This window comes from Molothrus ater, chromosome 4 (assembly GCF_012460135.2).
Source record: "Molothrus ater isolate BHLD 08-10-18 breed brown headed cowbird chromosome 4, BPBGC_Mater_1.1, whole genome shotgun sequence".
NCBI lineage: Eukaryota > Metazoa > Chordata > Aves > Passeriformes > Icteridae > Molothrus > Molothrus ater.
In genome coordinates, this window is record NC_050481.2 from 48,429,531 (window position 1) to 48,444,757 (window position 15,227).

The window sequence follows — 15,227 nt, forward strand, 5'->3', positions numbered from 1 at the left end:
TGGACAGAAAGTAATGCCAGACACTTCTGGCATGATACTTTTCCAGCAATGAAGATGATTAATCATTATAGGGGATCTTAAGGGAAATGGTGAATTTTTAATTGTTTCATGTCTTTGTATGAAGATTAAATGTCTCTCCTAGAGATATAAATTTGTTAAATGCAACCTGTTTGGTGTCAGGTAGGTGAAAGAAAATTATTCAAGATTTTGTAATGTCTATAAATCCTGAGATCTATACACTGGGACAAGACCTGTGCAATGTCTCTAAGGCACAGAGCTCTTTCTGTATTGTGACCATAAGTGTTTTCTATCCTGAAACTATTAACCTACATGGAAGGATGTATTTGGCTATACTTATCCTTCTTTGGGGAAGTCCAAGAACACCCAGTGATGATAACAGTTCATAGATAGTACCAACATAACATTTTGTGTTAGAGTGAAACCCCCCTTTTCATTTGTGCTTCTCTAACTCTCCCTGCTTATCATAACAGAACAAGTTTTGTAAGTTATTAAATCACAAACTTTCAGTTTGGAGTTTTAGTAAGCCTTGAACCTCAACAGATGGAGATAGACCATAAAAAAATTAAATACCTTCATAGCTAGTTACATGAATTTTATGAAAAGTTAGGAATGCTCCCTTGTAACAGTCATTTTTACATGTGCACTTTTTGTCTGTGTGTGTGTTTCTGTTTCACAGTGGAGGCCTGCTCTAGGATTGTTGCAAAGACCAAGAACTATTCTCCCTCAAAACCTCAGGATACTGAAGATTAAGAAGTTAGTGCTATTCATTGGTGTTTTCAAGTCATCCCAAGTGGCAGTAGATAGTCTTGATTAATTGTGTGTTTATAATCAGTCTTGAAATGCTGATCTTCACATCTTGTTACCATGGAATAAGGGTAATAAAATTCATTTCCTGCATGGATTCTGTGTTAATGGACAATGTTCTTTAAAACACTCCACTGAGTTTCATGAGAAGTATCTGCACAGTATCTTTGGCAATGCACAAGCTTACACAGACAAGAAATGCTGGTGGTTGAACTCAATATAAAGTAACTGATACCAATAAAAACAATCAACCTACTTCAGAGCATCACTAGCAAAAATTCAAGTAGATGACTGGGAGAAAGGAAGGAGAAAACTAGAAGACTGTTTCTGACAATAGGAGGAAGAATATAAACCTTCTACTGTCATATTTTTTCTTTAATTGATGCAGTGTTCAACCCATTTCTATCCATGTGAAAGAGGTAGAATATCCAGAGCAGCTTGCAAAGGGCAGAGTGCCTCTCTGGGCAGTGGTTCTTCCCTGAACTCTGTGAAGAATTAAAAAATGTTCTACATATGGACTGGGCTGCAGTTTATCTGATTTTAGTTGAGATAAGGGGAAGAGCAGAGTCTGAGGAAGAAAAGTAAGCAGACTCATCTGGATGAGAGGCTTAAGGCCCTGAAAATAGTGGTCATAAAGCTGTACAGCCAAAGAAAAAGTGTGTTTTGGAAATGACTTGGAGAATGGGAGATGGAGTCAGGTATAAAGCTATGTGCTTCCCAGAAAAAGGGACAAGAAGTCCTGAGTGTGTAATTTTGAAAGTAAAACATTACAGTGCTCTGGAGATATGAAACATTGTGAATATACAGAACAGCCTCTTTTTAAAGGTTTGCTGGTATGAAATGCTGGTGCTATGGCTCAGTTAACTGAAAAAGACGACTTTTTATTTTTCCTTGCATGCACAAAACAAGAAAGTAGCTGCCTGGGGGAAAACCAGCACATTCCTAGTTCTGCCTGCTGCAAGCAAAGATTCAATGGCTAATTGGGCTTCCGAGGATGTGAAACACACCAGTGGGAAATTACACTATGACAATCATGCTGCAGGAACACAGCCAGCTCTGAAACATCTGTCTTTTCCCAAATTTCGCCAAAGCCAATTAAATTCCCTCATAACCAGCTGGTCCCAATGTGACCACACACTGACTCTGTCGATGCGTGCTGACCTTTTTGTGCTGGGGCAAGGCAGTTTTCATTTCCACCCCTCTCACACAACTTGCCCAGCAATATCAGCCCTGCCCATATAGAGTTCCTTCACTGAAGCGTCATTGCCCCCAGTGTAAGACCAAAGCTGTGCTCAAATTGTCTTCAGTCTTCCTTTGTGCTTTACTGTGTGATCCAGATAACTCACTGTGCACAGCCAAAACCACCTGGTTTCTTCCTGTGTTGAGTTACAGTTGTTATATTGCTGTCAGTGTCCTCAAGAAAATGCTTGACAGGAAGCACTTCCCCAGTGCTCAGTGCCAGCAAGGCTTGATTTTAAAATCAGTCACTGGCACATGTGCCCTCCTACTCACAAAAACAAGGGCTGGACTGACTGACCAATCCCCACCTAAACACCATTTTTCACTTCAGGTAATTTTCTGTGGCTTTTTTGTGGATTTCTGCTGGTTAAGGTCACTTGTCCTTTGACTGGCTGTCTTTTCAAAGGCATGTAAAAATCATTTGCAAAGGTGCTGCTGGTCATTTTATTTTCTAGCAGACAGCAAAATACTCAGTATAATGGCTCTGTTGTCTTTCTGCTCCCATGCATCAATCAATTAAGATCACACAGAGCAGAAAGTCTCATAGCATGGTAATATTCAATAAGGTCATAGTCTTACATTGATGAAGTTGTTAACAAAAATGCAAGTGAATTTAGTCTGGCAAGAGATGAAGCTGTTAAAGGCAAAATGTCATCCAGTTCATCCCTTAGGATCAGCAGGTTTTCCACCCAACATATTTGCCTTACTCAGTGATGTTTCAGTGGGATTTACAGGAGCCCAGTTTGCCATACAGTACTTTTTGTCTTTGAAGGGCTGTGCCTGGTCAGAGCAGAGTTTGGTGATGGAGGAGGGAAAAAAAGGAACATAAGTAACAATGCTGATTTGAAATTAGGAAAAGAAACAAGTTTTTTCCTCCATATAGGAGAGCCTAAAGTCATTGTATGCCCCAATCTGAGTAATTACTATTAAAACATTTATCTGATATGAATTTATCTTCATTGCCAAATGAACACTGCAGTAGCAGGATTTGTTTTTACAGGGGGAAAATAAAAATTATCATAAATATGTTATTACATACAAGCAAATTTTATTTTACCTTTTCATCTGTGGTTCATAATATCATAAGTGATCAATATTTCACATTTTCTCTGTTTACAATAATTATTTTTTATAGAGAGACAGTTCTACCTTGATAACTTCCTAGACAAACTCATCAACTTCTTTATAATTGACCACACCTTCCCAGAATACAGAAATACCCCATAAGGATAATGTTTTAGTTTGGTTCTATTTTCAGAGCCAAGTCTGGAGGCAAAATAATCTGTGTCTTACCATGTCTTACCATGTCCTGATTGTCTTTTTTATTGGACTCTTAGAGACCACAGAAAAATTATAAGCTCATGTAAATATAACATTATTTGTAAATATTCTAGTTATTTATTGCATTTTCTCCAATAAATATATTTAACATCAATTTTAAGGGATGATTCAGTGCCCTAAAGAGCATGCACTCTAAATATGAGAATGATGATGCATAGCAAAGCATTAAAGGGAAGGCTTAAAAAGGCCCATAGGGTTGCTCATGGTGTAAATTTTTTTGTTTATATCTATATTCATACTTATAAATGCTATCCCAATAGTATATCTTATATATATATGTATTTATCTATAATTAACATACTTATATATGCATATATTTACAGTTGTCCAAATACTATAGATTCACTCTTACATTTTCAAACCTGTTTACATCACCCAAATAATCATGAGCATTTAAAAATTTATTTTAGTGCATTTTTGCTAGCCTAAATGCAGTAATATTTTTATGGGTCAGAAGAGAAAACACCACAACAATTTAGTTGTTTGTTTCTCTGGTTTGGAAAAGCTTGACTCACTGAAGAAAACTATTTCTTTGAAGCAATCTCTATTAAGCTATGGCTTAAAAACACTAGAGCAAAAGAAGTAGCTCCCTTTTGAGTTTGTTCATTATTTATCCCTTTAATCTCAGCCAAGGGTGCTGCCTCTCTTTCTGTGTAACTGCTTGTGAATGAAGGTCCTCAGCTACTGCTGATGCTCACCAGATTTCACCTTGTCCAGTGGTAATGTTGTTTGGATTATCTCAGTGTAATGTATTTCTTGTGAAAAAGAGCAGCCCTTTTCCACAGGCAGCTAATTATTCTTGGGACAACATAAAACCACTGTTCCAGAGCTGGAGGCTTTGTCCTCCACTTTTAACCTTATGGTGTCCTGAAGCCTTTTGGGGACAACATATTCTCTGTCTTATTCAAACAGAAATTGTTTCTCTTATATTATTGCTGTGCCTTTTTTCTTATGATTAATTTTCGAGCAAAGTGACACAAGCTTTCTGCGTAACAGAATAGGGAAGCAGGGAATTGTGCTGCCAGCAGAGACAGCAGCAGGCAAGTAAACAGATCTTTCCCTCTTACATCATGGTACACAGATTTAGCCCTCAAGAAGCAAGAGCAGCTTTGGGAAAAGCAATGACAATTTTGCCATCACAATAAAAGAGAGTTTGAAGATAAGCTTACAGAGCTGAATTGCCTGGGACAGGAACAACTGGGACTGCAGAAAACACTCTTAAGCAACCAGCAAGTTCAGCCAGTTTCCTGCAGATTTTTTGATTTTGTGCATTTTTTTATTGTCAGAAAAGGCAAAAATATGACAAAAGTGTACTGTAACACTGTGTAAGAACATGTCCGTGGTATCACTAGATGTCTCAGTGTGACCACAAATTTTGCCCAGCGTGTGAACAATATAGTCATTAAGAAGCTTTCTAACCATTTTAAATTGCTTCTGGTATCTGTAAAACTCCTGACAATAAAATGCTTTCAGGAAAGAAGTTCACTGATAATATACAACATTTCCCACATGGACATCTACCTACTCTGCTGGGTTCTCATTTACAGCAATATTAGGAAGAACATTTTCCTCTGCTGTCCTCCAGGTGCTGTTTTCATCAAACTTGTGGTAACACTGCTTTCTTGTAAATTGTTGGCAATATTTCTTCTAATCCCTGTGGTTCACTGCCAGCACTACAAGCTATGTATTTCTTACTTCCAGAAATGGCTGTCCTGATGTGAAAGTTCCTAGCACAAATCCTACAAAGGAGTTTTTGACTCTATCTCCACCTACATGCAGCTTTGTGCTTTCCAAGTGAGGAAAATCAAACATGAGGCACTCATAAGAAATGGTCCAGATTTAAAAGAGGCATTAATCTCCACCCTGCCAAAGACAGGTTCTTTCCTACCTTTTCTCCACCTTAATAATTGAGGACAGTGGTGAGAAAGCAAAGGGGAGCACTTCAGTTCTCTTACATCCTCATTTTGGACCTTTCTGAAAGGTGCTCCAAGAAATCCTTCACGAGGTGCTCAAGCTAAAGGCACTAAACAGCTCTGCCAATAAGCCTGGATTTGCCAAAAGACTAAAGAGGTGAGAAAGGAAGGGCAACTTTGAGCTTTTAGAATTTATTAGATGGGGGGGTTATTATTTTTCACTTTCTTCAAGCCTCTAAATTCATGTGATATATTCCAAATAATCATTCTAGTTCTGAAATGAAATCTTATCTTTTGTAATTAAGTTATACTCTCCTTTTTACTGTGAACAATCAAATTTATTGCCCTAATAGTATAAATCCTGTCTATTTTTTTTTTGATTTTTCTTTTTTAGTTCAAGATGAAAAAAAGCAGACTTTGCTTGTAATACCTACTTATTTCACTATATTGGATTTAGCAACAGACAAGTTACTCATTTCCATTCCCTGATTCTTACTATGTTATCCCTAAGGATGGAAAACTAGCCAAATCCCCAATATTTTATGAAACATTATTTTTGATTTCTAGGTCTGTAATAAATGTGTGCCAAAGCCAACAAGGTACCTTAAAAATTGAGACCAGTGTTAGTTTTGTTTTGGGTTTTCTTTTTGACAGTCAATATTTTATTTTCCTTACACAGACATCATGACTTGCTGACATAATGGCCCCAATGTGTGTCGTATTGCAGAGTCTACATAGTTCCCCTGTGTCATATTTCAGATTGATATACTGGGTATGCAGTAGGCAAGGGCCTGCTGTAAATTCAGGTGCTATGGCCACGTGAGACAAGAGGTGTGAAAGATTTAAGCAGAAAGTATTTTCTTCCAAGAAAATACACGCAAATATTAGGGAACAAGTGATGCTATGATTATTTGCATAGCTTTGGCATCTGAGATATGGTACTGGATCAGCTGGAACCCTCTCAAAGGGGATTTATTCTACTGCAGCATTAAAATTCAGCCAGCTCATCCAACTTGTGATCTCTTGTGATATATGATATGCACTTAAATCATGAGCTTAGAGCAGCTGAAATTAGAGAGAACAACCCCCTAGATTAAGAGAGGTGGAACCAGCATCTACTTTTCATCAGGAACTTAAAATCCAAAGGAAATCATCATCACTACAAAACAGGAATGGTTTCACTGCTTGTTCAGTCCTGCTCATCATCCTTCTCATTTGCAGCAATCTCCATCTTGCTTATGTATAGTTATATCCTGTAGCATGATTAGAGACATGCAGTGACAACTTTTGGCTAATCATTCTTCCTCAAAGATATCTCTACTTTCCCTAGAATTAAATAACACTGCTGCCCCTTTGCTTGTAATGCCAATTACTTTAAGATTGTTTTATAAGTCTTTCAACATATTGTGAATTGTTGTGCTGTGCCAGAATATCTGTTGCATTTAATCCAGGAGATGTGATCTTTGCATGATTACTGTGTGCAGGCTGTCTTTTTCCAGCAGTATTTTTCAGGATTCCATGACCTTTCCCCATGAAGTAAAAATAGACCAACAAATTACTACCTCCAGATCAAATAACTTTGAAGGCATCTAGGCAACATTTCTGCCCAGTCTGTCTTATCTACAGCTATTACTGTGTACAGTCTTAAATCCTTTCTCTCCCTAAAGAACTCAGTGCTGCTGAAAATCTGTTCTAAAACCGCATGTCCAAGTTCAGTTGCTGTACATCTCCCACGGTAATACAAAGTTTGCAGCAGAAGGTACAGTGCTAAAAAATCTAAACTTGCTAGAAACTCAATAAAAGGCTGCATGGCATAACTTAAAGAAACTACAGTATCATGTATCATATTTTTTTCCCATTAAAAGTTTCATAATCTCACTGTCTCTTCTGGTTTGCCTAACAGACTACTACTAGTTTCGGGTACTCTACTCAGTCCTTTCCTCCCCAGAAACAAAAAAATTGTGCATAAATTAAGTTATATTAAGGAGAAGGGACATGGCTTCTGGTGTAGCTATTATGAATTTCTTTGTACTGGATGGTGATTTGTTCCAATATCATAGGACAGAAAGACAAAACTAACCAAACAGCAACACCATAATTTCACAGCAGGAACATTCACGGTTGATATTAGAATGCAACTCAACTTAATTGGTTTTTTATTACAAGAAACGAGACCGCTGTGTCACCAAAGATGTGACTTTTTAGTGCAGTTGCACGTCAAAGCTACTTAAATGCCATTTTGGAGAATGCTCTTAGTTTCAATGAGCATTTAACATGATCACTGACTCTCAACTGAGGCAGCAATTTCCATTTGTTATAAGTTTGTGATAAATTTAATCAGGTTAATTTTCCCTGTTATTAAAAAAATGAATTCATTCTAATGGGAAGAAAAAAAAAATAGTCCCATTTACACAAGGAGACTGTGGTGCCAGTAGTGCTTTGCACCAAAGGCACCTTTTCACTATTCAAACCATTAGGAATTTAACTGTTACGTGACTTTGATACAGGACACAAAAGTTTTGCTCCTTTAATTATCTTAGGTGGATTGCTGACACTGTAGAAATTAGAAACAAATCAAGGTTACCTAAAGGAAACTGGTCAAGAAGTCAACGCCAAAGCCAACTTTCACCGTGTACTTCAAAGGGACACTTCCAGAGTAGCAAGATTGACTTGGATTGTCTCATAGCTGCCTTCCAGAAGAAAACCCAACAAATTAGGCAAGATCTCATCATTTCATATAATTCCCAATCCAGGGAGTAATGAGTCTGAAAGCTATCCTTCCCCAGCATGGATCAGAATGGCACTTCTTTGTATTTTCTCTCAAAAAGGGCAAATCCAGGTCTCTGTGAAAGACAAAAGGTTCTTTGGCATAAAAGTAAGAAAATTAGTGAAGAATATCCATAATAGAAAGAAAACACAAGAAGCTAGCAGACACAGTAAAATGTCACAGAGAGCCTTCCAGAACTTTAGAGAGGAAGGTGTGAGGTCAGTGTAAGACACTGTTAGGTTGTGCCATTGAGAATATAGTGGGAGAGAAAGCATTCAATCTGTTATTGAAATGAGATACATAAAGGCAAGGGAAAAGAAAGGTTGTGAAGAATCTTATGCAGTGACTGAAAGCCTGGAAAACTACCAGATAAATGTATGGAAAATATTTGTAATGACATGATTTTTATTACTATTAAAGACTAACATGAACTTATGCATTTGTGAGGGGAATTTTATTTGTGGTTATTTTAAAGAGATATGAAAGAAAAACCTGAATACACAGCTTATGTTTGTTCAGGGCAAGCTTTTTTTTTTTCATTTTACTTAACAGGCTAAGTTTCAGAAATTAGGAGCAGAGTTTGTATAATGTCTTTCATCTGTAAGAACTGGCATTTAAGAATTTCTAGGTGGAATGTTATTGGAGAGCACTAGAGGTACATGGCTGAACGTGGGACCTTGTGAGAAGGATTGTCCTACAGTGTCCATGAATGCATGTGCTCCAGGATAAATCACTCTGCCTGTTCTTGCAGCATATTAAGTACTACTAGACATCTTTTACTTAGTAAGTATAAACACTGCTACTGATTAAATATATATTTTGTATAGATAAAAATGCTCCTCTGCACATTTCTTTCTGAAATGAAGTGGTTACTGAGAAAAGAGAACTGGAAATATACAAGCTCTGATTCTAAACAGAATACTTCAGACTGCATTTCATTTCCTTTTTATTTTCAGGTGTGAAGGTGTTTCTAATTTGAAGCTCTTTTATGAGCTGTAGGTCTATACACATTTACTAGCAGGAATTGCTAAGCTTAAAATAGATGGTATAAAGTAAAATGCTAAAAGAAGGTACTTCAAAACTGTAACAGAAAATCAGGGTAATCATATTTGGATTGGGTAACATGACAGGTAGTTGAGTTTATTTTCTGAAACACAGAAACCTCACCTAAGATCTATCATGTGTTCCTAGTTATGGCACAGATTTTGTCCAATTCACAGAGGGACATGAGGAGAGGTGCCAATATGTGCTACAGCATCCAAAATTCACTCACACGGGCTGCACAAGGCATGGCTGCATGTAGGGCATGACACAATACCCAAAATCTCTGCTGAAGTGCTGCAGTTCTCCCCAAGTCTCACACAGGACTAAAAGTACTAATGAAAATGTGAACCAGTCTGCTCCAGTAGAGTCTGGAGAACACATAAGGATTGTGCCAGGAACAGGTTCTTCCACTTCTGAGAATATTGCAATAAAAATGAGAAGGGCATGTGGCATTGTGAGAGTAGCAAAACAAATTCCTGAGTACAATGACTCAAATATTCAAGTTATTTTCTTCAGAAACAAAGGAATAAAAATGGGGCTTTACTTTTATAAGTTTTGGTTTTAACTATGTGAGGGCTTAGTCCATAGCTGATGTCACTTGTGGTAAATATAATGGTTTCAGTTATTCATAATCTTCCTTCAAATGTAAGCAAACATTATGAGCAGATTACACATATAACAGGTTCTAGGACAAAAGTGCAGGAGAGTAGGAAGTTAAAATGTAGTTAGTTAATAATTCTTTATTTGGTTGATTTCATTTAATAGCAAAATGCATAAACTGTTCCATCCCTGAAGGGTGGTAGATATTTTTCTTTCAACTAGATAAAGTATCCAGCTAATGTATGTGTCATCATTAAGTTCCTTCTCTTGCAATCAAGGTGAGAACTGTCCTTCATGGATAAGATGCATTTTCTAGTATTTCGTCAATAGAAAAAGCACAGAAAAACTCCCATATTTCTGTGTGAAATGGCAAAATATTGGCAGTCAGTTTCAATTGCAACTTACAGGAGAAAAAAATTTCTCAGAAGTGCAATGCTCAAAATTGAAAAATTTTCCAAAAAACTGTGACAGCCATTCATTATTATGAAATGTAAATTTTTGCTCCTGTAGACATAGTCTGATCCTTTTGCACTATCACAAAAAAAACCACTCAGAATATAATGGCTGAAGATATTAATAGTTATTTCATGTCATAGAACCAAATACTGATAAAGATAAAATATTACCAAACTTCCTACTAGCATGCCACGGTGGACATCTATCCCTAATAAACAATGATGACATGGAGAACCTGCTACTTCATGTTAAGAACAAATTTGTGACAAAAAGATAATTTTTTAATGTACTTTGCAACACAAATTTATTTTATACACACTTAGATTTTTAAAGTTAAAACAGATTTATATCTATGTTTAAGACTTAATTATTTCTAAGTATCTTATAACATCAATAGAGGAAGGAAAGAAGAAAAGTTAGAGACAGGTTCTCAGTTATAAAGCTTTTGGAAAAACTTTATAGTTAAGAAAGATAAATACTACAAAGAAAATTTTTTTTAAGTGTAGAAGACTTAGTGTATTTCAGTTTCTGCCTGATAGCATCTACATTAATCTGGGCATCAATAAAAATTGTTTTTATCTGGAGATTTAGATTCTGTGCCTCTGAGGTAAGCTAGGATATTAAAACAGGTATGTTAAATCTGATTTATTATTCAGAATTGTTGTGCTGGTCTTCTCTGCTTATTAAATACTTTCAGATTCACAGCCAAGTAATCCTTTATCAGTTTGTAATTATTACTTTCATTGTCAATATGAAATGGCACATTAGGAAAAAAATGCTTCGGAGATCTAGTATAACTTGAAAAATACAAATCTCAGGTTAAGCTGATGCTGTCTGCTTTGGCTTTATGCTGTTCCTCTGTAGGTGTATTGGATGAGGACAGCTGGTTACAGTCAGTTAATAGCCCCCCTGAGGTGGCACTCAGGAGATCTGAAGGACAAAGGTGACACCAGCCAAGGATTTAGGAGAGAAGGGTGGGAAAAATGACCTCTATTAAGCAGGACAGATAAACAGTTTGAGGGAGAGGGGATGCAGCAAGTGACCTGGGATCAAATTCTAAAACCAAATTATGGCATAGCAAGGTGTTGTGGGCCATAATTCACAGTACAGCAAAGACAGAAGATAGAAAACGTCCAAGAGCGGACAAGAGGATTTGTGAGTAGGCCCTGAGGCTATAAATCATACTGTAAACAGATATACCAAGTTGTCTGAAGGTAAGCATAAAGTGTGGCATGACAAATTTGGCATTATTGAACATTAGATGCACTGCAAGAAGTATAAGCTGCAATAGGAAAGACTTATTGCCATCACAGACCTGATAAAAGAGTGGAGAAAAAATGTGGAAAAATATTCCAGGGTTTTCAAACCATATTGCTCATGAAGTATGTCTTACAAGACGAGATTTGGTGGCTATTAAGAAAGGAGATGGTTTAATTGTTAACTTTTCTTTGGTACAGGATGTGCCCATTTAGTTAAGAACATGAGAAGAGACTGTAAAATTTAGGATCATTATGTTCCAAACTAGTAAAAGAACATGGGATGAGGGAAAAGGCAGCACAGCACCACCAGTCTCAGAGCACTGTGTGCACTGTTGGGGATATCACAAGAGTACATCAAGTAGCAAGGAGCCCCACTGGGAAACTCTGCATCCCACAGAAAACACATTAATGCATCTCTCTAAAATACTGAGGAAGAGGGTTACAGACTAAACTTTCTGATAGGTTTGTCTGCTAATCTTGCTTTGGTTATTCAGGCATATTCTGACTGAGAGCCCAAGTGATGGAGAGAATAATAACAATAATATTATTTTACTCTTGTTTAAAAATATGGTCCTGATGCTTGATAATGTTCTAGTAAATTTTACTCGGTGATTATGTTGGAAAGGAAAACTTACCAGCATCAGCTATCACCATCAAGCTGTAATGAGAGGCAGCATGATTTTCTTATAATGTTAAAAGCAATGATTGCAATATCGCAAATATAAGAGTAACAATGATGACTGTTTATTATCTTGGTGCTTATACTTCAAAAAACAAGTTTTTACCACATGCCTTAATTTTGAGGCTGAAGTATTGATCTGAAGTTCACTCTGTCTGGCTGGGTCCCTGAGGCAGTATAAAGCATTCATTGCCTCTGCAGCTCTATTGATGCACAAGGATTAAATATCTCATCCCACAGGTTTGGAGGATTTCTGCTGGATTACAGCATTCCTGTCCTACTGTGTCCTAGTCCCAAATGCAATATGAGGAAAGCTATTTTGCAAATGAAGTTGGAGGGCAAGACAATGTCTGGATATTCTTCAAAGTCTCAGATATTGGCTCAAATCAGGGGCAGAGTTCCAAAATAATAATATAATATTGGTACTGGGAGTTAGCTCAGAGAGGATTCATATTTAGATAAGGTTTTGTGTATTTGTCATCCTCATTCATTTATAATTTACCTGACTTGAAATCAAAGAGAATTTTGTCCATATCTGACAGACAGAAAAGCACCCACTAGATTAAATATTTATAAAGTAAAATAGCCACTTCTAAGTGGTAAGTTGATGAGTGCTCACATTTATATGGTGATGCTTGATGAATTTTTATTGATCAGTATTTGCCTACTTGGAATAGATCACAATCATGAAAATAGCAACTTGTAGTCAACTCACTGGTCATGTAACTGTTGCTTGTTTTGTGTTGTCACAACAGGCTTTTTCTCCACCTCAAAATATAAATGTCAGCTGCCAAAGGACATAACCCTGCAGCATATTTCTTTCAGGCAACTAAAATAAAATTATTTTTCTTGAAATCAACTTCTGATTATTGGGGCAGAGAGGAGTCTTTTAAATAAACCTTTGTTTGCAAAGATTTATTTTTCCATCAGTAGCAAAAATATGAGACCTCAGAGAGAAAAGAGCAGTATGTGTCTTATTGCAGTGTGGTTTTTCTTGAATGGAAAACTTATTCGTTTTCATAAACCTTTTAACTCATTTAAAACCAATTTTCAAAGTAGAGCTGATAAACTAGAAGAAGCTTAAACTGCAAGTGCTTTTTCACAGTCATTTTCTTCTAAAGCAATTATTTCCTGATTCACTATCCCTAAGCAAATTAATGCTAGAAGAAAGAAATTGGATTAAACAAAGATTTCGCTCTAATAATTTTTACTTTTCAAGTTATTGTTGGATTACAATGTCCTTTACTATCATCTCTAAATTATTTAAAGTAAGCTAAGCAATCTTAATTCTCCTTACTAAATTATTTAGGGCATAAATATTTCCCATTAAATACTTTGGTGGTCAAATAATATATCTCAAGCTAAGAGAATAAAATTCATTTTAATGCAATTATACAATTGCAATAGGTTGGAACAATACCTGAAGTGTCTTCCATTAGGTATTCACTCATGAAAATTGTGGCACTCATGTCAGTAAGAGTCATTCCTTATTTTCATTTATAGAACTCCAAAATTCTTAAGGAATTCTTGTTACTTTTTTCACAGGACACTAAAGTCAAAAGCAGAAACCTTCATTACAATGCATGTTTACTGACATGGTGAATTAATTTGTCTTATTTCAAAACCTATCAGATCTTTTTCATTCATTATTATGTATTCACAGGTATAGGAGAAATAAACCACAGAGTGAGTGAACACCTTGGAGGGCTTCAAGACACCATATTCTTACTTTTAAAGAGGAATTTATACTATACAGAATAAATTAATACAGTGCAGCATTAATTACATGATTCTATATTTCACAGCACTTCACTTGTAAAGGGAAGATAGGCTAGACCCAGCTGACCACGAATTTAAATCAGTAGGACCCAGGAATTTAAATCAGTAGGACTTGGTTCTCATTGATTTGACAGGACCATGTCTGAAGTCAGAAAACTTCAGAATTAAGTGTGGAGGTCAGTAAGATCTGAAGTAGTTTTTAGCTTTAAATAAAAGGCTAAGCATGTTTTTGCAGCTCTGCCTGCAGAAACTCCCACCATTACAAATTTATATAAAATATTTTATTACAGTAGGCTGTTCACACATAAGACAGTCTGTCTGATTTATGGATTTTTAGAAAGAATATACCATGGAAACAAAGTTTGAATAGAAAGCAACTCCCAGATGCACGATCTCATATTGAAAATGCCCAGATTTTTCCCCCACAAAATTAATGTGCATTGGTATATTAAAAGAGCAAACTACTCCCCAAGAGGAAAAAAAAACAAAACCCAAGTATGTTTATTTAAGAGTGCAATATTAAATAAAATTCACAGTCCCTACTCCTTTAGTGCAAGGGAGAAGAAAATGGCTCTGAAATAACCCATTACAAAGAAAGAACACAGGAGGAGGATGAACACCCTGCTTTATGTGGTCCTCACTATTTAGAGTAGGAAAATTTCTTACCCTCTGCTCTGTCACAATATATGTCACAAGACAGCCACAATGCAGAGTCTCACCATACAATGTCAGAAAGCTCCAACTCAGACAGAGCAACACCACACCACAGCAGAAGGCTTCAAGCATCTATCCTTCTTCAGCCCAGCCTTTCATCCCCCTCATTGTTCACACATTGCACTGTGTGCCCTCTGTTCCCTTTGGTGGTTGGTCAGTAACCTCAGCACTCCATGGCTCATTGCTGTCAATGCTGCTCACCTGCTCCTCACAGCTGTACCCACTGGGGATGAGGCTCAGCCACAGCCCCACTCCCAAGTACCACAAACTCTGTTCCTACACTGCTCCTGTGACAGCAAATTTCTCTAGGGAGTTAAAAACCAGTCTTATGCTCAGATATGTAGTCCACTGGAAAGAGTGCTGCAAGCTGAAGACTCACATTCTTTTTCTTGAGCTCATGAAGACTTTTGCAAAGAAACAGCCCAAGGATTATCTTGCTCTCTGATAACAGCTCTCATATAGGCCAATATGCTGAGCTGTCAGGCAGAGAACATTTACTTGGATCCATACTTCAGCCTTGCCATGAGGGCTAGAAACAAGACAAGCAGAGCTTGATGCGTTTAGAAATAGAAAATTTCCTATAAAGATGCAGTTGGATGAGTCCTATTTGT